This window comes from Pseudorca crassidens, chromosome 6 (genome assembly GCF_039906515.1).
Source record: "Pseudorca crassidens isolate mPseCra1 chromosome 6, mPseCra1.hap1, whole genome shotgun sequence".
Classification (NCBI taxonomy): Eukaryota; Metazoa; Chordata; class Mammalia; order Artiodactyla; family Delphinidae; genus Pseudorca; species Pseudorca crassidens.
Genome location: NC_090301.1, coordinates 93588425 through 93613170, shown reverse-complemented (window position 1 = coordinate 93613170; position 24746 = coordinate 93588425). Strand labels below are relative to the sequence as shown.

Below are 24746 nucleotides of genomic sequence, written 5' to 3'. Positions count from 1 at the left end.
AGATCACATAGTGTTTGTTACTGCAGCCTTGCAGTAGTTTTTTGGGTTTTTTACTGAGATATAATTGACATATAACATTACATTAGTTTCAAGTGTACAACATAATAATTTGATATTTGTAAATATATATAACAAAATGATCACCACAATAAGTTTAGTTAACATCTGTCATCATACATAGTTACAAAATTTTTGGGTTTTGTGATGAGAAATTTTAAGATCTAATTTCTGAGAAGCTTTCAAATATGCAATACAGTATTATTAAGTATAGTCACCATGTTGGACATTACATCCCCATGACTTACTTATTTTATCACTGGAAGTTTACACCTTTTGACCCCTTCACCCATTTTTCCCATCTTCCCTAATCCCCTGCCTCTGTCAACCACCAATCTATTCTCTGTATTTATGAACCTGAGTTTTTTGGCTGCAGTTACTGTTTTGGTTTTGCTTTTCTGTTTTTGTTTGCTTTTGTTTAGATCTGCATATAAGTGAGATCATATAGTATATGTCTTTCCAAATCTGACTTATTTCACTTAGCATAATGCCCTCAAGGTACATCCATGTTGTCACAAGTGGCAAAATTTCCTTCATTTTTATGGCTGAATAATATTCCATTGTGTGTGTGTATAAATATAAAGATTTATATATGACATTTTCATTACCATTCACCCATTAATGAACACTTAGGTTGTCTCTATGTCTTGGCTATTGTAAACAATGCTGCAACGAACACAGGAGAATATATATGTTTTTGAGTTAGTGTTTTCATTTTCTTCAGATGAATACCCAGAAGTGAAACTGCTGGATGATATGGTAATTCTATTTTTAATAATTTGAGGAAGCTCCATACTGTTTTCCATAATGGCTGCACCAATTTTCATTCCCACCAATGGTGAACAAGGGTTCCCTTTTCTCTACATCCGCACCAACGTTTGTGATTTCTTGTCTTTTTGAAAGAAGCCACTCCAGTAGGTGTAAGATGATATCTCATTGTGGTTTTGATTTGCATTTCCCTGATGATTAGTGATGGTAAGCATCTTTCTTTGGAAAAATGTCTATTCAGATCTTCTTCCCACTTTTTTTTTTTTTTTTTTTTTTTGCGGTACGCGGGCTTCTCACTGTTGTGGCCTCTCCCGTTGCGGAGCACAGGCTCCAGACGCGCAGGCTCAGCGGCCATGGCTCACGGGCCCAGCCGCTCCGCGGCATGTGGGATCTTCCCGGACCGGGGCACGAACCCATGTCCCCTGCATCGGCAGGCGGACTCCCAACCACTGTGCCACCAGGGAAGCCCTTCTTCCCACTTTTAAATCAGATTGTTTGGTTTTTTTGTTATTGAGTTGCATGAGTTCCTTATATATTTTGGATATTAACCTCTTATCAGATATACAATTTGCAAATATTTTCTCCCATTTGGTATGTTGTCTTTCCATTTTGTTGATGATTTCCTTTGCTGTGCAGAAACTTTTTAGTTTGATATAGTCCAATTTGTTTATTTTTGGTTTTGTTGCCTGTGCTTTTGCTGTCAGATACAAAAAATTATCACCAAGCCCAATGTCGAGGACCTTATCACCTAATGTTTTCTTCTAGGAGTGCTATGGTTTCATGTCTTACATTCAAGTCTTTAATCCATTTTGAGTTAATTTTTGTGTATGGTATAAGATAGTGGTCCAGACTCGTTCTTTCGCAGGTGGCTGTCCAGTTTTCCCAATGCCATTTATTAAAGAGACTCTTATTTCCCATTGTATATTCTTGGGGTTTTTTTGGTCATAAATTAATTGACCATATATATTCGTGTGTTTATTTCTGGGATCTACTACATTCCATTGATCTGTGTGTCTGTTTTTATGCCAGTACCATACTGCTTTGATTACTATAGCTTTGAAATGCAGTTTGAAATCAGGGAGCATGATGCGTCCAGCTTTGTTCTTCTTTCTCAAGATTGCTTTGGCTATTCGGGGTCTTTTGTGGCTCCAGTCAAATTTTAGAACTGTTTGTTCTATTTCTATGAAAAATGCCATTAGAATTTTGATAGAAACTGCATTGAATCAGTAGATTGCTTTGGGTAGTATGGACACTTTAACAATATTAATTCTTCCAGTCCATGAGCATGGAATGTCTTTTCATTTCTTTGTGTCTTCTTCAATTTCTTTCATCCATATCTTATAGTTTTCAGTGTACAGGTCGTTTACTTCCATGGCTAAATTTATCTCAAGGCATTGTATTCTTTCTGATGCAACTGTAAATAAAATTATTTTCTTAATTTCTCTTTCCTGATAGCTCATTATTAGTGTATAGAAATGCAACAGATTCTTGTATATTAATTTTGTACCCTGAAACTTTACAAATTTGTTGATTAGTCCTAACAGTTTTTTGGTATCGTTTTTAGGGTTTTCTATACATAATATCATGCCTTCTGCAAATAGTGACAGTTTTACTTCTTCCTTTCTAATTTGGGTGCCTTTTATTTCTTTTTCTTTTCTAATGGCTCTGGCTAGGATTTCCAATAATATGTTGAATAAAAGTGGCCTTCTTTGTCTTGTTCCTGATGTTAGAGGAAAAGATTTCAGCTTTTCACTCTTGAGTATGATGTTAGCTGTGGGCTTGTCATATATAGCCTTTATTATACTGAGGTACGTTCCCTCTATACTCTCTTTTTTTTAATAATTTTTTTTTTTTTAATAATTTTTATAATAAATGGCTGTTAAATTTTGTCAAATGCTTTTTCTGCATTTACTGAAATGACTATGGGTTTTCTTTTGTTTTTTTTTTTTTGCGGTATGCGGGCCTCTCACTGTTGTGGCCTCTCCCGTTGCGGAGCACAGGCTCCGGACGCGCAGGCTCAGCGGCCATGGCTCACAGGCCCAGCTGCTCCGCGGCATGTGGGATCTTCCCGGACCGGGGCACGAACCCATGTCCCCTGCATCGGCAGGTGGACTCTCGACCACTGCGCCACCAGGGAAGCCCATGACTATGGTTTTCATCCTTCATTCTGTTACTGTGGTGTATCACATTGATTGATTTGCAGATGTTGAACCATTGCTGCATCCCTGGAATAAATCCTGTTTGATCATGGTGTATGTATTGTTGAATTTGGCTTTCTAATATTTTGTTGAGATTTTTACATCTATGTTCATCAGAGATACTGACCTGTAATTTTCTTTTCTTGCAGTGTCTTTGTCTGGTTTTGGTATCAGGGTAATGCTGGCCTCATAAAATGAGTTTAGAAGTGTTCCCTCCTCTTCTATTTTTTGGAAGAATTTGAGAAGAACTGGTATTTATTCTTCTTTGAATGTTTGGTAGAATTCATTAGTGAGGCCATCTGGTCCTGGACTTTTGTTTGTTGGGATTCAATCTCCTTACTAGTGGTCTGTTCCGATTTTTTATTTCCTCATGATTTAATCTTGGTAAGTTGTATGTTTCCAGGAATTTATCCATTTCTCCTAGATTGTCAAATTTGTTGGCATTTAACTGTTTACTGTAGTCTCATGATCCTTTGTATTGCTGTGATATCTTTTGTTTCTGATTTTATTTTTAGTGGTTTTGAAATAGGTAAATGTGAATCCTTCCCTTACAAAATTGTTCTTCCTATTCTGGGTCCCCTTACATTTCCATATGAATTTTAGGATCAGCTTGTCAATTCTATACAAAGAGGCAGCTGGAATCTTGATAGGGATTGCATTGAATCTGTAATATAGATCTGTTTTAGATATATTGTGTTTTGACATGTCTATTAGACATGCAAATAGAAAGATATTAATAAGTCTAGAGTTCAGAGAAAAATCACCATTTTTACTATCTACTATGTTAATTGCTCAATCACTTATTAGATTGGTATTTCAGGGACACTGGACTCTACTGAGGACAAAAGAAAGTGATGCAAAGAACAATAAAAATTATTTGGAATCAAAAAATTTTATAATGAGGAAATAGAGATTGATTCTAATCCCTTCATATGAAAGCAAAGCAAAATAAAACCACCCTGTACTAAACATAATACTATCACTAATATTCTATTTTGGGTTGTAGGCTGACAATGCTAATTTTATTATTTTGCTTTATTACAAACAACACATTACATATATTATTTTGAATGTACTAAAATGTTTCATCTTAAAATGGCAGAAAAAAGGAATAAATAGTATGATGGTTAACTTTATATGTCAGCTTGACTGGGCCATGGGGTGCCCAGACATTCGGTTGAGTATTATCCTGGGTATGTCTATAAGGATGTTTCAGGATAAAATTAGCAATTTGAATCAGGAGACTAACTAAAGCACATTGCCCTCCCTAATCTGGGTGGGTTCTATCCAATCAGTTGAAGGCCTGAATAAAACAAAAAGGCTGACCCTCCTGTAAGTAAGAGAGAACTCCTACTGCCTTGACTGCCTTAAAACTGAGATAATGTTTTTTTTCCTGCCTTTGTACTTGAACTGAAACATTGGTTCTTCTTGGGCCTCAAACCTATGACTTTTGGACTAGAACTTACACCTTTGATTCCTCTGGCTCTTAGGCCTTCAGACCTGGACTAGAACTACACCACTGGCTCTCCTAGAAATCCAGCTTGCCAACTGCAGATCTTTGGACTTCTCAGCCTCCATAATCACATGAGCCAATCCCTCATAATAATCTCGAGAGAGAAAGAGAAATGGGGGGCAGGGGGAACTAATGGGATATCTATATATCATCCTACTAGTTCTATTTCTCTGGAGAACCCTAATACATATTTGAAGGGAAAAATAAAACACTGATCAAGAGAGGTTAAGTCACCTACTCAAGGTCAATGCAACCTAATTAGCATTAGAACTAAAACTAGAATCCACATCTCTTAATAGCTAGTCTAACAGACACTGCGATTGGGGAATTCTAATCTAGATTTATTGAATCCTCTTTTCCCCCCTGACCATGTTACTCTTTATAATCTCCCCTTGAGTAACAACAACAACAACAAAACCAAATGAAAGCTATCACAACTATTTCTTATATACATGACAGGCAGATTCCCAGATTCTAACATTTCAGAGGACCACAGCACAGTAATGATGGAATTGGTAGTTATAGAAGAAACATAATCACTCTACTTTGTTAACTCTTTCTGCCTCATTCGTCTCTCAATTAAAACATATACACGAGATATTTTGGGCTGCAATACCATCAATATGCTAATAAAACTTATCTCTTCATCTCATTTTAATACATTTTCAGCTTATTCTAACTAACTGTGTTAGTGCCTCAATCTGTCCAGAGCAAAATTTGAAGCTCAAATCAAAGGAAAAAGAAAGAAGCATGCCCAGAGGAGAATGAATATTACTATAAATTCCTATTAAAAATGCCTTATTATTATTCTGTTGAAGAGAGACCCTGAGAGAAGAAAGCAGGATCCTTTGCTTCACCAAGGAATTATGTTTATCTCTTTGATTTTTTTAAAAAACATACACTATTTTACATTTCTACTTGTCTTTCAAAATCTGAAAAAAATAAAGACCTTAAAAATAAGAACTGAATAAAGAAAAAAGTTTTCATCCAGTTTCAGAAGCATAACATATCTGGAAATTCTCCTAATGAAGAAAACCTTTTTTTTGGACTCCCTGGTGGCGCAGTGGTTAAGAATACGCCTGCCAAAGCAAGGGACACGGGTTTGAGCCCTGGTCTGGGAAGACCCCACATGCCGTGGAGCAACTAAGCCCGTGTGCCACAACTACTAAGCCTGTGCTCTATAGCCCGTGAGCCACAACTACTGAGCCTGCGTGCAGCAACTACTGAAGCCCGTGAGCCTAGAGCCTGTGCTCTGCAACAAGAGAAGCCACCGCAATGAGAAGCCTGTGCACCACAATGAAGAGTAGCCCCCACTCACCTCAACTAGAGAAAGCCCCATGCAGCAACGAAGACCCAAAGCAGCCAAAAATTAATTAATTAATTATTTATTTTTAAAAAAGAAAAACTTTTTACAACATAGTCATTGTTAGCAGGATCTATTTGCAATGACAACATAATCTTCTGGAGTACCAACTCTGGAAAACAACTTAGAAAAAAGAAGCTGCAGCCTGACTTATTTACACTAATCTGTCAGTGGCCATGAAAAAAAATTAAGTTAAAAATGGAAAGAATTTCAAACAACAAATCTTTAGTTGATTCATCCCAAATATTAAAGTTTAAAACTCTGGCTATCAAGACTTACTTCCCCTTTGTCTTCATCATCCTCATAGGCACACCACCACTATCAGTAACATTTCTCATTATACAAAGTCACTCAAAACAGTAAGGGAACACATCAGAATATTCAGAGGGTGGGAAAGTGATCAGTGAGGGGCGGGAGAATCTAGGTATTTGAGATTTTTTAAATTCTCTTCCTGACCTATCTAAGATTTGCTATTTCAAAATGTTTTATAAATGTAGCCATAAGAAGTCCCTACTGCAATGATAATTTTATTTTCCTGTCTACTGCTTAAATAGTAAATTGACTGAATGGCTAACAACTTGTGAACTTAAAATTTTCCACTCAACCAGAAGCATTATTATCAGTTAAATAATATTTCCAACTTCCTGCTTAATGATTTTTAAAAATATTTATTTATTTATTTGGTTGTGCTGGGTCTTAGTTGCGGCAGGTGGGCTCCTTAGTTGCGGCATGCGTGTGGGATCTAGATCCCCAACCGGGGATTAAACCCGGGCCCCCTGCACTGGGAGCATGGAGCCCCAACCACTGCGCCACCAGGGAAGTCCCCCTGCTTGGTGATTTTTTACATAAAATAAATGGAAGAAAATTTAATTCCAAAGGTCTCTGGTATCTGAGTAAGGGCAATTTCTCATTTTCTTCAAAGGTATTAGGTGCTGAATTTGATAAACTATGCTCCTTGTTCCAATAAGGTTTTTCAAGACCAAATTCCTTTAAGCACTCTATTTTTGTCTTAAACACATTTTATAACACATATAAATCATATCAAATACAAACTATAATCTCTTAGAGCTATGCTGTCCATTATGGTAGCCACTAGCCAAATTAAATCTGAGTTAATTAAAATTAAATAAAATCTTAAAATTCAGCCCTTCTGTCACACTAGCCACATTTTAAGTTCTTAAGCCATACTAGCTAGCAGGTACTATATTGGACAGCCATAGATAAAGAACATTTCCTTTATCACAGCAAGTTCTATTAGACAGCGACAGAGTATAGACTTGAAAATTATCACTGAGGTCGATATTCTCATTAAGGATGAGTGTGAAAACCTGTAATGATTACCATCATCACTCCTAGATGGTTGATGTATAAGTGACTCACATATTATACTATGTATAACAATGGCAGGTTTGACCTTTGCAACCAATTAAGTGGTAAGCAAAATGCCTGTAAATTAGATTTGGAGACAAGTTCATAAAGAGGGTTTTTTGTTATAGGTAAGTATAATCAGTATTTATATTATAGTAAATCATGATACTAGAGTATAGTACTGTAAGTATGGGTCTAAAGCTGTGAGCTTATAAACTGAAAATACTGTACTTATACTGACAGTACAACTCTGAACAGGCTCTTTGGCATTGGGGTATGATGAAAAAGATGTTCTAATGTCAAACTATTCAAATAGGGGTGCTGCCATTTTCTGGCTGAGAAACATCAAATTCATTGAGCCCAATTTATTCATCAGCAAAACCTGGACAATAGTTTATGTCTCAAAAAGATTGTCAGAAGGATTAAATAACTTAAAGCCTGTAAATAATTTAGCAGAGTCTCCAGGCAAAGTAAGAATCCAATAAACATTCTTAGCCTGGAAAAGACTGAATTAGATGTGAATTCAAATTAGAAGGCGAATGTAATTAAAGTAGAATAAAACCAAAAAATTACCTTACTTATTCAATCTTCAGAGAGATACACTTATACATACATGTGAGTAAACCACCACTAATAAACACTTCAACTACTGGGTAAAAACAGGAAGGCACCAATAGACACTCTCCCCAACAAATCTCGCAAAGGCATTTTCATTACTTCGATTGACCACAAATACTACAAAACTCCTACCTGCCTGTAAATGAGACCCCAAGGGTAACTTTAAAAACATGTTCCCAAAGGGTGTATCCAGTTATACAAACAACCTATAACTATGATTCCATATAACTAAGACGAGCACACACATACAACCACACATAGCATTTAAAAGCCTGTGATTTGCTTTAAAAAAAAAAATCCAGTGGCGGAATTGGGCTTGGGGGATCTACTTGTCACACACACATATACATATTTGAAAAGATCTACATTAAACATTTAAAACAATTTTATGAGACAATGACATAAGTAACTAGAAATTTTCATTGGGTCATTTGTAATGTTCTTGTCATTCCAGAAACTGCATTAGCTCTTGCTTACAAATGCCAATTATCCCTACTTTTCCTTCTGTTTTCCCATAAAAATATATCAGAAAGTTTCTCTTGATTGACATAGGAATTGGCTACCAATACTGACTTTAGAGTCTTAAGTTTGGGAACTAGGTTTAATTCAGAGAAAATAAGTACTTTTACCTTGGAAGGAAAAGTTCCAAATCCATCCATTTATAAAATCATGAGCTTCTACACATTAAAGTTTGCTGCATCTGTGGAAGATACCAATATCTACAATTCTCATCATTATAGGAAGCAAAAGAGACAAGAAAAAAGGGCTAAATTATTTTTATCTCAAAGGAAATCTCAAAGATGTGCTAGAGTCAATTTCAACAAAGAAGTAAGGTCAGTTTTTGAAACCAAATTAAGATGTTATCATTTTGACCTAAACTTACCCAAAAAAAGTGTTTCTCAGAGGAAAATGGGCGTTTGCTTAACACTTTTCCTCTCCAAAAAGCATAACATCTAAGGTAATACAACTTAACCAAATACGTTCTCACCTCCTTTTGTTCTTCTTCCTCCTATACAGCCCTAGAGCCCTCCAGTGTCTTCAGAGCCAGGGTAAAATGGCACTGGTAGCACTGGAGGCAGTGTGGAGGCCCAAGATCCATGTCACACTGTTCTCCTTAGAACAGAGGTTGCAAACTGGCAGTCAGGCTTACAGGAGAATTTGCTTCAGCCCCAGAGTGCTTTTTGGAAATTCACATTAGTTGCTAATATGTAAAAAACAGAATATTTCACACACACAAAACATCTTTGAAAAACTGGGAAATCTAGCAACACTGAATGGGTCCTCTGACATGACAACTGGCTGAATCCGAGTAGCAGCTGTCCCCCTGAGAAATGATGTATGTGCTACTTTGCAAACAACCTGCCACACTGGGATGTGTCACTTGCCTGGCCCCTGCAAGCTGATTTCATAAAAACTTGAGGGGCGGTTCAGAAGCACCTACAGTAAGAACGTTAACTAGTACATATGCTGATTTTACAGCCTGGATATGCCAGGCATCTAACTCCTGCAGTATAAGGATCTTTCTACCACTTAATATTTTAAAAGCTGATGAGAGTTGCTAAATGGGAGACTATTTAGATGTGTTGGGACACTGGCTCTCCTTGAGAAGAAAACTGTACAAACCACTCCAATACCATTTAATTAGAAGCTTCTGTAGTTCAGGCAAGCAGAATGAGCTCAGAAACAGCCTCAGCCTGAGTAAAAACTAGCATCAAGAGGAATTAAAAATGGGGTGGGAGAAGTTATTGCAGTTCACAGAAGAGCAGAACGAGAAGAGGATAAACTAAGGTTAGGAGTGGAATGGTATCCCCTGGTTCGAGGTGCATAGTAGGTATGATGTAGTGATTCCTGCATACGTGGATAAGCCTCTTCATTCTATTGTTGAGGAAAAGAATCCTAAGCAGACTTATCAAAGGACACCCATGCAAAACATCTTAGATTCAGAAATCCTTAGTTCTTGTTGCTTTTTAAAGTTCATATAAACATTTCCCCCTTAACTGGCAGTTACCTAATTCTGTCATCATCCTACCCATCTGTTCATATAAGAACTTAATGAAATCTACAACCAGGAGTACAAGACTGAGTCATTAAACTTTTATTTTCAACTTCACATACATATTCAGTTTCATGTTCTGCAAATTGATTCAATCCACCAAAAGAAAAAAACAGAATTCAGAAAAATATGAAATGTCGTTTCTGCATTTGTTCACCAAAGTTCCCTTGGAATAGCCAGTCTGATTACATCTGAGAATGATGATGAACTGTCACTTGACCTGCATTTTTAGACTTTAAAAGGTTTTAATGAAAAGATACCTAAATGAAGAAAAATAAAGGTTAAAATTAAAATTTTAAAAGGATGCCCTGGACAAGCCTCTTAGATAGCCTCATCCACCAGAGGGCAGACAGCAGAAGCAAGAAGAACTACAATCCTGCAGCCTGTGGAACAAAAACCACATTCACAGAAAGACAGACAGGATGAAAAGGCAGAGAGCTATGTACCAGATGAAGGAACAAGATAAAACCCCAGAGAAACAACTAAATGAAGTAGAGATAGGCAACCTTCCAAAAAAGAATTCAGAATAATGATAGTGAAGATGATCCAGGACCTCGGAAAAAGAATGGAGGCAAAGATAGAGAAGATGCAAGAAATGATTAACAAAGACCTAGAATAATTAAAGAACAAACAAACAGAGATGAACAATACAATAACAGAAATGAAAACTAAACTAGAAGGAATCAATAGCAGAATAACTGAGGCAGAAGAACGGATAAATGACCTGGAAGACAGAATGGTGGAATTCACTGCTGCAGAACAGAATAAAGAAAAAAGAATGAAAAGAAATGAAGACAGCCTAAGAGACCTCTGGAACAACATTAAAGGCAACAACATTCGCATTATAGGGGTCCCAGAAGGAGGAGAGAGAGAAAAGACCCAAGAAAATATCTGAAGAGATTATAGTCAAAAACTTACCTAACATGGGAAAGGGAACAGCCAGCCAAGTCCAGGAAGCACAGAGAGTCCCATACAGGATAAACCCAAGGAGAAACATGCCGAGACACATAGTAATCAAATTGGCAAAAATTAAAGACAAAGAAAAATTATTGAAAGCAACAAGGGAAAAATGACAAATAACATACAAGGGAACTCCCATAAGATTAACAGCTGATTTCTCAGCAGAAACTCTACAAGCCAGAAGGGAGTGGCATGATATACTTAAAGTGATGAAAGGGAAGAACCTACAACCAAGAGTACTCCACCCAGCAAGGATCTCATTCAGATTCAATAGAGAAATCAAAAGCTTTACAGACAAGCAAAAGCTAAGAGAATTCAGTACCACCAAACCAGCTCTACAACAAATGCTAAAGAAACTTCTCTAAGTGGGAAACACTAGAGAACAAAAGGACCTATAAAAACAAACCCAAAACAAGAAAATGGTCATAGGAACATACATATCGATAATTACCTTAAATGTGAATGGATTAAATGTTCTAACCAAAAGAAACAGCCTTGCTGAATGGATACAAAAACAAGACCCGTATATATGCTGTCTACAAGAGACCAGTTCAGACCTAGGGACACATACAGACTGAAAGTGAGAGGATGGAAAAAGATATTCCATGCAAATGGAAATTAAAAGAAAGCTGGAGTAGCAATACTCATATCAGATAAAATAGACTTTAAAATAAAGAATGTTACAAGAGACAAGGAAGGACACTACATAATGATCAAGAGATCAATCCAAGAAGAAGATATAACAATTATAAATAGATATGCCCCCAACATAGGAGCACCTCAATACATAAGGCAACTGCTAACAGCGATAAAAGAGGAAATCAACAGTAACACGATAATAGTGGGGGACTTTAACACCTCACTTACAGCAATGGAGAGATCATCCAAAATGAAAATAAATAAGGAAACAGAAGCATTAAATGACACGATAGATAGATTTAATTGATATTTCTAGGACATTCCATCCAAAAACAGCAGATTACACTTTCTTCTCAAGTGTGCATGGAACACAAATCAAGCCTCAGTAAATTTAAGAAAATTGAAATCATATCAAGCATGTTTTCTGACCACAATGCTATGAGATTAGAAATGAATTACAGGGAAAAAAGTGTAAAGAACACAAACATATGGAGGCTAAACAATATGTTACTAAATAACCTAGAGATCACTGAAGAAATCAGAGGAAATCAAAAAATATCTAGAGACAAATGACAATGAAAACACGACAATCCAAAACCTATGGGATGCAGCAAAAGCAGTTCTAAGAGGGAAGTTTATAGTTATACAAGCCTACCTCAAGAAACAAGAAAAATCTCAAGTAAACAATCTAACCTTACACCTAAATGAACTAGAAAAAGAACGAACAAAACCCAAAGTTAGCAGAAGGAAAGAAATCATAAAGATCAGAGCAGAAATAAATGAAATAGAAACAAAGAAAACAGTAGCAAAGATCAATAAAACTAAAAGCTGGTTCTTTGAGAAGACAAACAACATTGATAAACCATTAGCCAGACTCATCAAGAAAAAGAGGGAGAGGACTCAAATCAATAAAATTAGAAATGAAAAAGGAGACATTACAACAGACACTGCAGAAATACAAAGCATTCTAAGAGACTACTACAAGTAACTCTATGCCAATAAAATGGACAACCTGGAAAAAATGGACAAATTCTTAGAAAGGTATAACCTTCCAAGACTGAACCAGAAAGAAATAGAAAATAGGAACAGACCAATCACAAGTAATGAAATTGAAACTGCAATTAAAAATCTTCCAACAAACAAAAGTCCAGGACCAGATGGCTTCACAGGTGAATTCTATCAAACATTTAGAGAAGAGCTAAGACCCATCCTTCTCAAACTCTTCCAAACTATTGCAGAGGAAGGAACACTCCCAACCTCATTCTACGAGGCCACCATCACCCTGATACCAAAATCAGACAAAGATGCTTCAGAAAAAGAAAATTACAGACCAATATCACTGATGAACATAGATGCAAAACTCCTCAACAAAATACTAGCAAACAGAATCCAACAACACATTTAAAGGATCATACATCATGATCAAGTGGGATTTATCCCAGGGATGCAAGGATTCTTCAATATATGCAAATCAATGTGATACACCATATTAACAAATTGAAGAATAAAAATCATATGATTATCTCAATAGATGCAGGAAAAGCTTCTGACAAAATTCAACACCGATTTATGATAAAAACTCTACAGAAAGTGGGCATAGAGGAAACCTACCTCAACATAATAAAGGCCATATATGACAAACCCACAGCAAACATCATGCTCAATGGTGAAAAGCTGAAAGCATTTCCTTTACGGAACAAGACAAGGATGTCCACTCTCACCACTATTACTCAACATAGTTTTTGAAGTCCTAGCCATGGCAATCAGAGAAGAAAAAGAAATAAAAGGCATACAAATTGGAAAAGAAGAAGTAAAACTGTCACTGTTTGCAGATGACATGATACTATACATAGAGAATCCTAAAGATGCTACCAGAAAACTACTAGAGCTAATCAATGAATTGGGTAAAGTTGCAGGATATAAAATTAATGCACAGAAATCTATTGCATTCCAATATACTAATGATGAAAAATCTGAAAGAGAAATTAAGGAAACACTCCCATTTACCACTGCAACAAAAAGAATAAAATACCTAGGAATAAACCTACCTAGGGAGACAAAAGACCTATATGCAGGAAACTATAAGACACTGATGAAAGAAATTAAAGATGATACCAACAGATGGAGAGATATATCATGTTCCTGGATTAGAAGAATCAATATTGTGAAAATGACTATACTACCCAAAGCAATCTACAGATTCAGTGCAATCCCTATCAAATTACCAATGGCATTTTTTACGGAACTAGAACAAAATATCTTAAAATTTGTATGGAGACACAAAAGACCCCAAATAGCCAAAGCAGTCTTGAGGGAAAAAAACAGAGCTGGAGGAATCAGACTCCCTGACTTCACACTATACTACAAAGCTACAGTAATCAAGACAATATGGTACTGGCACAAAAACAGAAACATATCAATGGAACAAGATAGAAAGCCCAGAGATAAACCCACACACCTATGGTCAACTAATCTATGACAAAGGAGGCAAGGATATACAATGGAGAAAAGACAATCTCTTCAATAAGTGGTGCTGGGAAAACTGGACAGCTACATGTAAAAGAATGAAATTAGAACACTCCTTAACACCATACACAAAAATAAACTCAAAATGGATTAGAGACCTAAATGTAAGACCGGACAGTATAAAACTCTTAGAGGAAAACTTAGAAAGAACACTATTTGACATAAATCACAGCAAGATCCTTTTTGATCCACCTCCTAGAGTAATGGAAATAAAAACAAAAATAAACAAATGGGACTTAATGAAACTTCAATGCTTTTGAACAGCAAAGGAAACCATAAACAAGATGAAAAGACAACCCTCAGAATGGGAGAAAATATTTGCAAATGAATCAATGGACAAAGGATTAATCTCCAAAATATATAAACAGCTCATGCACCTCAATATTAAAGAAACAAACAACCCAATCCAAAAATGGGCAGAAGACCTAAATAGACATTTCTCCAAAGAAGACATACAGATGGCCAAGAAGCACATGAAAAGCTGCTCAACATCACTAATTATTAGAGAAATGCAAATCAAAACTACAATGAGGTACCACCTCACACCAGTTAGAATGGGCATATCAGAAAATCTACAAACAACAAATGCTGGAGAGGGTGTGGAGAAAATGGAACCCTCTCACACTGTTGGTGGGAATGTAAATGGATACAGCCACTATGGAGAACAGTATGGAGGTTCCTTAAAAAACTAAAAATAGAATTACCATGTGACCCAGCAATCCCAATACTGGGCATATACCGAGATAAAACCATAATTCAAAAAGACACATATACCCCAATGTTCATTGCCGCACTATTTACAACAGCCAGGTCATAGAAACAACCTAAATGCCCATCAACAGACAAATGGATAAAGAAGATGTGGTAGATACATACAATGGAATATTACTCAGCCCAAACGAAATTGGGTCATTTGTAGAGACGTTGATGGATCTAGAGACTGTCATACAGAGTGAAGTAAGTCAGAAAGAGAAAAACAAATATCGTATATTAACACATGTATGTGGAACCTAGAAAAATAGTACAGATGAACTGGTCTGCAGGGCAGAAGTTGAGACACAGATGTAGAGAGCAAACGTATGGACACCAAGTGGGGAAAGCCACGGGGGGTTGGGGATGGTGGTGTGATGAATTGGGCGATTGGGATTGACATGTACACACTGATGTGTATAAAATTGATGACTAATAAGAACCTACTGTATAAAAAAGTAAATAAAATACAATTCAAAAATTAAAAAAAAGATGCCCTGATATAATTTTAAAATAAGGTAATTGAAATGTAAGTTAATAAGGAAATAGCATATTCACTGAGAGTATTTATCTTACCACATCATGAATATTAATTGAGTAGCAAAAAAAAGTTGATGGTTTCACCTAACAGATATTTTGCAGACCAAGTAGCTGACAATCTAAATGAGACAGTCGAAGAGAAATATCGATTTAATGCTGAGAACTCAGAGGAGAGTTACTAGGATAATAAAGAAGAAAAACAAAACACATGAAGAATGGATGAATAAATTATTTTAAGAGGGAAAATGTTTGGAGGTGAGGATCTTCAAATGCACATAAGGGCCTTGCAAAAATAGTTTTAATAATGTGTTGAAATGGGAGGCCACATGGTATGGTGGAAAGAACAGTAAACTGTAAGTTAGAAACCTGAGGTTCAAGTTTGGACCTTGCCACTAAAAGCTGTGTTTCAGATCTTAGCTGAATCATTTAACCTCTATGGATGGGTCTCAGTTATCTGTTCTATTAAATGGACAATAATAGTATACAAGGACCCCTCAGTTTTAGAATTCTATTATTCAATGATCTGAAAAGTTACTGTATATAGAATATAGAAGCTCTTAGAAAAATTTAGATTCTTTCAATGTAATGCTATCACTATTATTGTAGATACGAGGTTTTCATTTCCTTTAAAGTAGATGAACTGGAGACGTTATGTCTCTCTCGGTCCAATTACTCTTCCTATGGCTTAGTTTGTATTTCTTGTTACACTTTCTCCTGGACTCAGCTTGAGACTGTGCTAAGTGGTTTTCATTCTCCATATAAACAATTGAGCAGAGTATTACCTCATTTTCCCCCTTGTGCTATGCAGTCACAGCTTTCCCCCTTAAGACTCCCAAATACCAAGCCTCCTGTCCCATTCTCTTCTGTAATTAGACTCCCAGATGAGCGCTTCTAAACTGAATGTGGTTGTTCTTTCAGGTATATCACAGAGATCAGTTAAAGATAATGTGCACAAGTAAAGCATCCCAAAAGGCTGACACATGTGATATGTTAACCACCTCTAACTTCCTAACACCAACTTTGATTCACCTGTATCTGTACCATGCTCATTTCTTTCCCTTTTGTGAGGGGTCCTGCCCTGTCTTACATTCTCAGAAACTTCAGTATTGATTATCCTTTCTGTCATCTGTGCCTTCTAATTCTCTGCCTTTTCTGGATCATTTTTATTAGCATTTACACATGCTAAGAATTACCCACCTAAAAACCAAACAAGCATGCCTCTATGGTCCTTACTTTGCCTCTCTATATTCACAGCCAAGCGTTCAGCCTCATTTCGTGCCTCTCTCACCCCCACTACTCCAGCCCCACTGACCTTTTTATAATTTCTTTAAACAAGTTCTCTGGAAACAAAATGCATGCTGGCTCCTCCTTTTACACTACTAAGAAAATTACTTCACCTCTGTACCTTAGTTTTCTGGATTGTAAAGTGGGGATAATGATTTTTAAAGCAGGGACACCAGCTCAATATACATGAGTTGAATAAATAAATTCTGCACAGGCTTTATACTTTAAACAACGTATAGGGACTTCCCTGGTGGCACAATGGTTAGGAATCCGCCTGCCAATGCAGAGGACACGGGTTCGATCCCTGGTCAGGGAAGATCCCACATGCCGCGGAGCGGCTGGGCCCGTGAGCCATGGCCGCTGAGCCTGCACGTCCGGAGCCTGTGCTCCGCAACGGGAGAGGCCACAACAGCGAGAGGCCCGCGTACGGCAAAAAAAAAAAAAAAAAAAAAGGCTAAATTTTCAGTGAACAATAGTATAGTTATGTATAAAAAGTTGGCAGATAATCCAGGCATCTTATCCTTCCATTTCCCTCTTATTACCTGCTGTCTAGTTGCTTTATTTTTCATTAGTGCCACCATTTATACTTAGCAATGATCACAGATGGCTGGAAACTTAGATCAGTGCAAGTACTATTTGATAAATGCTCTGTTACTGCACTTGCAAAGCAAGAAAAAAAATCTTTAAAATAATCTTCTGGAACAACAGTGGATTCTTCTTCCATATGATATTTCCCTAAACACTGTTCGCTTTGCTGAAACATCCAATTACAATTCCCTATCTGTATTCCACTCTGTTAGTAAATGTGTATTTGTCCTTCCCAAAACCTAGCTTAGTCCCTTGAACATTCTGAAACCACCTTTGTTCCATGCTCCCATCTTCCTTCAGTATCCCCTCTATACTTTGAACATCCTTCTACTGTGACATCTATCACACTGTAAGAAAATTTCTTTATGTATCTTCTGCTATTAGGCAGTGTATTTCTTTTTATCTTTTTTTTCTTTTTGGCCACACCATGCGGCATGTGGGATGTGGGATCTTAGTTCCCTGACCAGGGATCGAACCCATGCCCCCTGCAGTGGAAGCATGGAGGCTTAACCACTGGACCACCAAGGAAGACCCCTAGGCAGTGTATTTCCTTCTTTTCTTTAATTAATTTATTTTATTTATTTATTTTTGGCTGCGTTGGATCTTCGTTGCTGAGTGTGGGCTTTCTCTAGTTGCACTGAGCAGGGAATACTCTTCGTTGCGGTGTGTGGGCTTCTCATTGTGGTGGCTTCTCTTGTTGTGGAGTGGCACGCGGGCTCAGTAGTTGTGGCTCATGGGCTCTAGAGCGCAGGCTCAGTAGTTGTGGCACATGGGCTTAGTTGCTCCAAGGCATGTGGGATCATCCCGGACCAGAGCTCGAACCCGTGTCCCCTGCACTGGCAGGCGGATTCTTAACCACTGCGCCACCAGAGAAGCCCTAGGCAGTGTATCTCTTGAAGATAAGACACTGTATTATTCATTTCTGCATTTCACGGGCCTCTCTCTGTGCCCAATGCAGAGCCATTCAATGGGTATTTATTTGAAATGACCTCACAAACTGGGTGGTTGGACCCTGTTTGAGAAACAAAGTCCAATTCTAATTCTAAGTCATTCCAATTGGGAATTCATTCTGGAAATTAGTTTTTACCTATGGAACTTATTTTTTATCATCAAAATAAAATGACAAAATAAAAATTTCTCACAGATCTGAGAAACACATATTTGCACACAACGATTTGGTGGTGAGAACTAAGGTCAGTTGTCATAAACAGCTTGAATTCTACTCCTATGTGGTAATACTCAACATTGAGAAAATCATCAAGAATTATCCACCTCGACATATGTACCTGCATACAGTAGGAGTAACATCTAAAATGAGATCATAGAAATTAAAGTGTAAGTGATAAAAAATAATGATTCTACATGAATCTGAGTAATGACCACCACAAGTACAATTGATTATAATTTAAAATTAAACCTCTATAGGTCCGTGCTGATCAAATTAACTTTTCATTGACTAAAAACAAGACTCTGAAAGAATGGCAAATCAATAGTTTTCTACATGTGCAACATTCCCTAATTAAAATTTTATCTGACACGCACAAACACACAAAGATAAACATATATACATACCTAATATATCTATATCTATATATATCACAGAAATTAAAGTTACTTAAAATACTTTAGTGCTTCCTCTTTACTAAAGCAAGCAGCTCATAAAAATAATATTGGTTATTTGATCACTATTTTAGCTACATGATGAGGTATGAACATCCTAAGATAAAAAACTATCTGGCCATAAGGAGAGTTATTTTAATCATTATCAGATTAAGAATATGATTAATAATTTTAAATTCATTTAAAAAATGTATCCATAATAATCATAATAGACATCAGTTTGAATAGAATCTCTTTTTGAGAAGATAAAGGAGACGAATTGCTTGTTAGATTTTTTTTAAAACAAAGTCTGAGACAGGCATGCAATGTAATAGAAATCACATATATGGTACATCTGTAAGCAGCAGCAAAACACCTCTCATAAAAAGATTTATGTACAAATATAGATATATTATGGTTATAACACAAGAAAAATTGAGAACAGAGGTTTCATCTAGGTTCAAATCCCAACTATGTCATTAGATGGGCAAGTTACTTTATCTCTCAAAGCTACAGCTTCCTCTTCAAAATAGTTGGGATAACACCACCACCATTGCAGAGATCTTAAAACAATTAAATAACATAAATTTAAGTGTTTCTTTAGAGGCTTGTTTCACAGCAAGAGCTGCCCTTCTGTTATTTTCAAATGAAGTTAGCATTCTTGTCAACAACATAAAAACTTTTTTTTTTTTTTTTTTTAAGTATTGGTTGAGATTCTGAGTTTGGACAAAGAATCTTGGTTAAAAGAGGAAAGAGAATTCCAAAAAACAATAAGTCTTAGTTAGCATGTAGTGAAAGAACCTAGAAAGCAGTCTTTAAAAATCAAACAACAAAAAAATCTCCATACAAACAAAATATAATTTGTGAAAACCTACCAAAACAACATTTTGGATAATACAACAAATATATATATAAGAATATTTAATGTTACTACAAATCAACCATTCACTCTCCCAGTGACCAGTTTTAACTGCTCCAAGTAACAGTTAACTACTGATCAATGTAACATTCTTCTCTTTTTGTCACTATCAGTAAAACTGCGTGAGTTAGCTGTTTAGGTGTTTATCAAGACCTGGAATACTACTTGCTAAAAAATATGTAATTGTGTTTATTTAGGATGTAATAAATATTCTAAAATATTCCAAAAGTAGGTGTGCTTTATTCTCTTGATTTTACCTAATTAAAACAAACAAACAAACAAACAAAAAACACACACAAGCACAGAGAAGTGAATTACTTCAAATACTGAATCAAACTTTTTATCCTAAAGGATAAAAAATGTTATTTCACTTTTTTTAACAGGAAGTTTTCACCAAGGCAATGAAAGAAAGTATAGCAATTTCTTTAATGAATACAGCTCACTTAAGCAGCCTGCTGGAACATGGTGTAAAGAGAAATGGCACATATCGGCTTTTGCAAGTGTGGGTGTCCTGGTATTCTCAGGATTTTTTACCCACTCATATGAGTCAGTTTTATATAACACTGTAACATATAATTTCCCTCCTACTCACAAGCCAACACTTCAGAGATAACATCTCACCATGAGTTATTTAAGGAATATGGTAACTTACATTTTAATATTTTATAAAATGTGCAAACAACCAAATTATTACTATGTCAGCAACAAGCTCCTTGGCTTCCAAAGAAGCATTCCAGAGTGTTTCAGTACTGTAAGTGTTTTGCGGAACATGTTAAGAAAATATGTAAACTGTTTCTCTGTAATCAGATAACATAACGTCATTTTAAAATCTAGGTATTTTACCAAATATTATTCATTTTTGTAAATAAAGAAAACCAAGTAATTAGGAAGTGATTTAGCAACTACACTCTTACGGGGGGGGATTACTTCCATGGCTACTAAGGATAGTTAAAGAACTAAGGTTCGGGCTTTTCTGGTGGTGCAGTGGTTGAGAGTCCGCCTGCTGATGTAGGGGACACGGGTTCATGCCCCGGTCCGGGAAGATCCCGGGTTTGTGCCGCGGAGCGGCTGGGCCTGTGAGCCATGGCCACTGAGCCTGCGCGTCCGGAGCCTGTGCTCCGCAACGGGAGAGGCAACAGCAGTGAGAGGCTAGGGTTCAAGAGAAGTAGGATTGATTTAGTTTTACGGTATATCAAATATTCCATTTCTGAAGGGTAATTGGAAAGGTACATATGCGAAATAAGATTACTACAAATATAAAGGGACTGCCCAGATCATTACCTGTTGTTTATTCTAAAAGTCTTTTGTTTATAGTATTTTGGAAAACACTGATTCTATGACTAGAGTTTGAAAATCTTAATTATACTGAGACATTTTCTATTAAATTATTTATCATGATGAGAAAACCTTCATTTTCTTTCGTTGGAAGGAAGGCGTCTCCCAAAGGAAAGCAGGAAAAGCAGATAGGAATGAAGGATGCAATTTAAAATAGCAAATAGATACAAGAGTGAATCTCTTCCCTTAGAGACTCTTGGTATTCTCAAGAGAAGCACTGACTTTATATCTGATAGGAAATTAATTCAAAATAAAAAATACTGTAATAGATGACCTCATGGTACATGAGTCATTTCCACCATACACAGTCTACTCAAATTAGACATGAACTGTTTAAAGCCCACAGATGTTACACACAGCTTGGGGTTATCTCAGGGTGCTCCCACTGCTGCTATGTGATTTTTCTGTTTCCAGTCTTGAACCGTAACATGTCAGAATCTATAGTATAACAGAATGCCATGTCAGTATTTCACTGTGACATGAAGCTGAAATATTCTCATGGAAGGCAAGGTAATAAAATAGGAAGAGTACCCGCCTTAGAATGAGACAGAAATAGATCCAAGCCTCAGCTACATCTTTTATTAGCTTAGAAGTTTTGTACTTCAGATAAATTATCCTGAGTTGAGCAAACAGTAGGCTGTTTGTAAATTTGTTACAAACAAACCTCTTTGAGCTTTAGTTTCTTAATGGGTAAAAGAAAGTTATTAGTAAGTATATACCTCATAGGATTCTAGCTTTCTATAAGTAAAGCTTCTAGCACCTAACATGTGCTTTTCAAATTAAATTCATGTACCTACTCCTTCCTATGCCCTAAGAAAGGGTACCGTTCAACACTACTAGTATAGTAATACATTTTCGATTGTGGTAAAGTGTATAAAACATAAAATTTATTATGTTAACCATTTTTAAGCGTACAATTCAGTGGCATTAAGTACAGTCACAGGGACTTCCCTGGTGGCACAGTGGTTAAGAATCTGCCTGCCAATGCAGGGGACACAGGTTCGATCCCTGGTCCTGGAAGATCCCACATGCCGCGGGGCAACTAAGCCCGTGCGCCACAACCACTGAGCCTGCGCACCGCAACTACTGAAGCCCACGTGCCCCAGAGCCCACAAGTCACAACTACTGAGCCTGCGCTCTAGGGCCCACGTGCCGCAACTACTGAGCCTGGGTGCTACAATTACTGAAGCCCGCGTGCCTAGAGCCTGAGCTCTGCAACAAGAGAATACACCACAATGAGCAGCCCGCACACCACAAGGAAGAGTAGTTCCTGCTCGGCGCAACTAGAGAAAGTCCATGCATGGCAACGAAGACCCAATGCAGCCAAAAAAATTTTAAAAAGTACAGTCACATTGTTGTGTAACCATCACCAACCACTATCCATTTCCTGAACTTTCTCATCATCCCAAACTGAAATTCTGTGCCCATTAAACGCTAACTTCCAATTCTCTCCCTTCTCTCCCTGACCCCTGACAGTCACTATCCTGCTTTCTTGTCTCTATGAATTTGACTATCGTAGGCATCTCATATAAGTGGAATCATACAATTTTTGTTCTTCAGCTATACATTTTAAAGTGTCAAATAATCCAGTGGCATTATACTTAATAAAAGAAAATCACCTTTCAGAAAAAAACATTTAAATTAAGTAACTGCATACATATCAACATTATAAAAATGCTTACATATGTTCAAAATACTTGGGCTAGGAAAAGAACATTCATTGACTAATCAATTTTATGGTGTAAATTGGAAACTATTACCAGTATGTATATAATACTCTTTATAAGTACTAAGTAGCAGTATACATATAAAAGGATCCAGGAAATGTACATTAACTTTGTCTCAAGATAGTAATATCTTAAAATACAGGGGAAAAGTACAAGACAGCAAAAAAAAGTAATATGGAAGTATCACATTAAATTTTTAAACATGCTTTTATAATATTGTATCATACCACATTACTAGGTAAGCCAACAGCATTATACTGGTGCCTACAGATAATGGTGTTTTGGTATTTGTCTTAATAGAACCAGGGTCAATTTCAAAGATTTCTGGCACTGACTACAACACCGTGACAGAGTTTCCTATTAGCCCCCAGGTGGCAGTGTGGCCCAGAGCAGTAGCCCTCACTTTCTCAGCTCCAGAGCTCCCAACACAAAACCACGCCCTTTTAAAAAGGAACCTTACCTTGCCTGCAGACAAATGTACTTACAGGAACAAACAGAGAACAATTAGTTTCATTCCAGTTTGAGTAAACAATATGAATCCTTTGGATTCTGCCATATGTTTGACTCAACCTAACTCTAACCCTGAATTTCCTCTTACAAATGAATGGATACTGAAATATTTTCAATAATACCTATGGTTTCGTTTCTATACAGTTCAGTTACCATGATAAACTGAAGGTTAACCATCTAAGCGTCAGACATTATTTGTTCTGAGATAGAAATCTTAAAAAAAAAAAAGGTGGGGGAGGGGATATATATATTGGGTTGCCCAAAGAGTTCCTTTGGTTTTTAAGTAAAAATAAATGACACATTTTTCATTATCACCAAGAAATTTATTGAACAACGTATTCACCCTTTTGTCCCACAACCTTCTGCCATTTTTCAGGCAACTTCAGAATTTCGTCTTCCCAAAACTTTTTATCTTTTTCAGCAAAGAACTGTTCCAGGTGCATTTTACAGTCTTCCAGAGAATTGAAATTTTTTTCCATTAAGAGAATTTTGTAAAGACCAAAATAAATGGAAATCCGAAGGCGCAATGTCTGGTGAATATGGCAGATGAATCAGAACTTCCCAGCCAAGCTGTGAGAGTTTTGCCTGGTCATCAAAGAAACATGCGGTCTTGTGTTATCCTGATGGAAGATTATGTGGTTTCTGTTGACTAACTCCAGATGCTTTTTGTCGAGTGCTGCTTTCAGCTGGTCTAATTGAGAGCAGTACTTGTTGCAACTAATCATTTGTTTTTCCGGAAAGAGCTCGTAATAGAGGACGCCCTTCCAATCCCACCATATACACAACATCACCTTCTTTGGATGAAGACCGGCCTTTGGTGTGGTTGGCGGTAGTTCATTTCACTTCCCCCACGATCTCTGCCATTCCACAACATTGTACAGTGTTCACTTTTCCTTGCCCGTCACAATGTGTTTTAAAAACGAAACGTTTTTGTTATGTTTAAGTAGAGAACTGCATGTGGAAATACAGTCAAGAAGGTTTTTTCCCGCTTAACTTACGTGGAACCCAAACATCAAAGCAATTCACATAACCAAGGTGGTGCAAATGATTTTCAATGCTTGAGTTGGATATTTTGAGTATGTCAGCAGCTATCTCCCTTGTGGTATAATGTTGATTGTTCTCAATTAACGTCTTGGTTTGATCGCTATCAACTTCAACTGGTCTACCCGATCATGGAGCATCATCCAGCACGAAACTTCGCAAACCACTTTTGACACGTTTGATCAGTCACAGCACTTTCTCCATAGACTGCACAAATCTTTTTTTGTGTTTCAGTTGCGTTTTTATCTTTCTTGAAATAATAAAGCACAATATGCCAAAAATGTTGCTTTTCTTCTTCCATCTTCAATATTAAAATGGCTACACAAAAATTCACCAATTTTGATTTTTTTTTTAAATGCACACTGGTATGACAGCTGTCACAATACAATC

The 24746-nt window shown here is 36.8% G+C and overlaps 1 protein-coding gene across 8 annotated transcripts in view; it reads right to left on the bottom strand.

Moving 5' to 3' along the window:
- Nucleotides 1-24746, bottom strand: part of ZRANB3 (zinc finger RANBP2-type containing 3) — a 286433-nt gene that overhangs the window by 214898 nt on the left and 46789 nt on the right. The gene's annotated exons all lie outside the window — the stretch shown is intronic.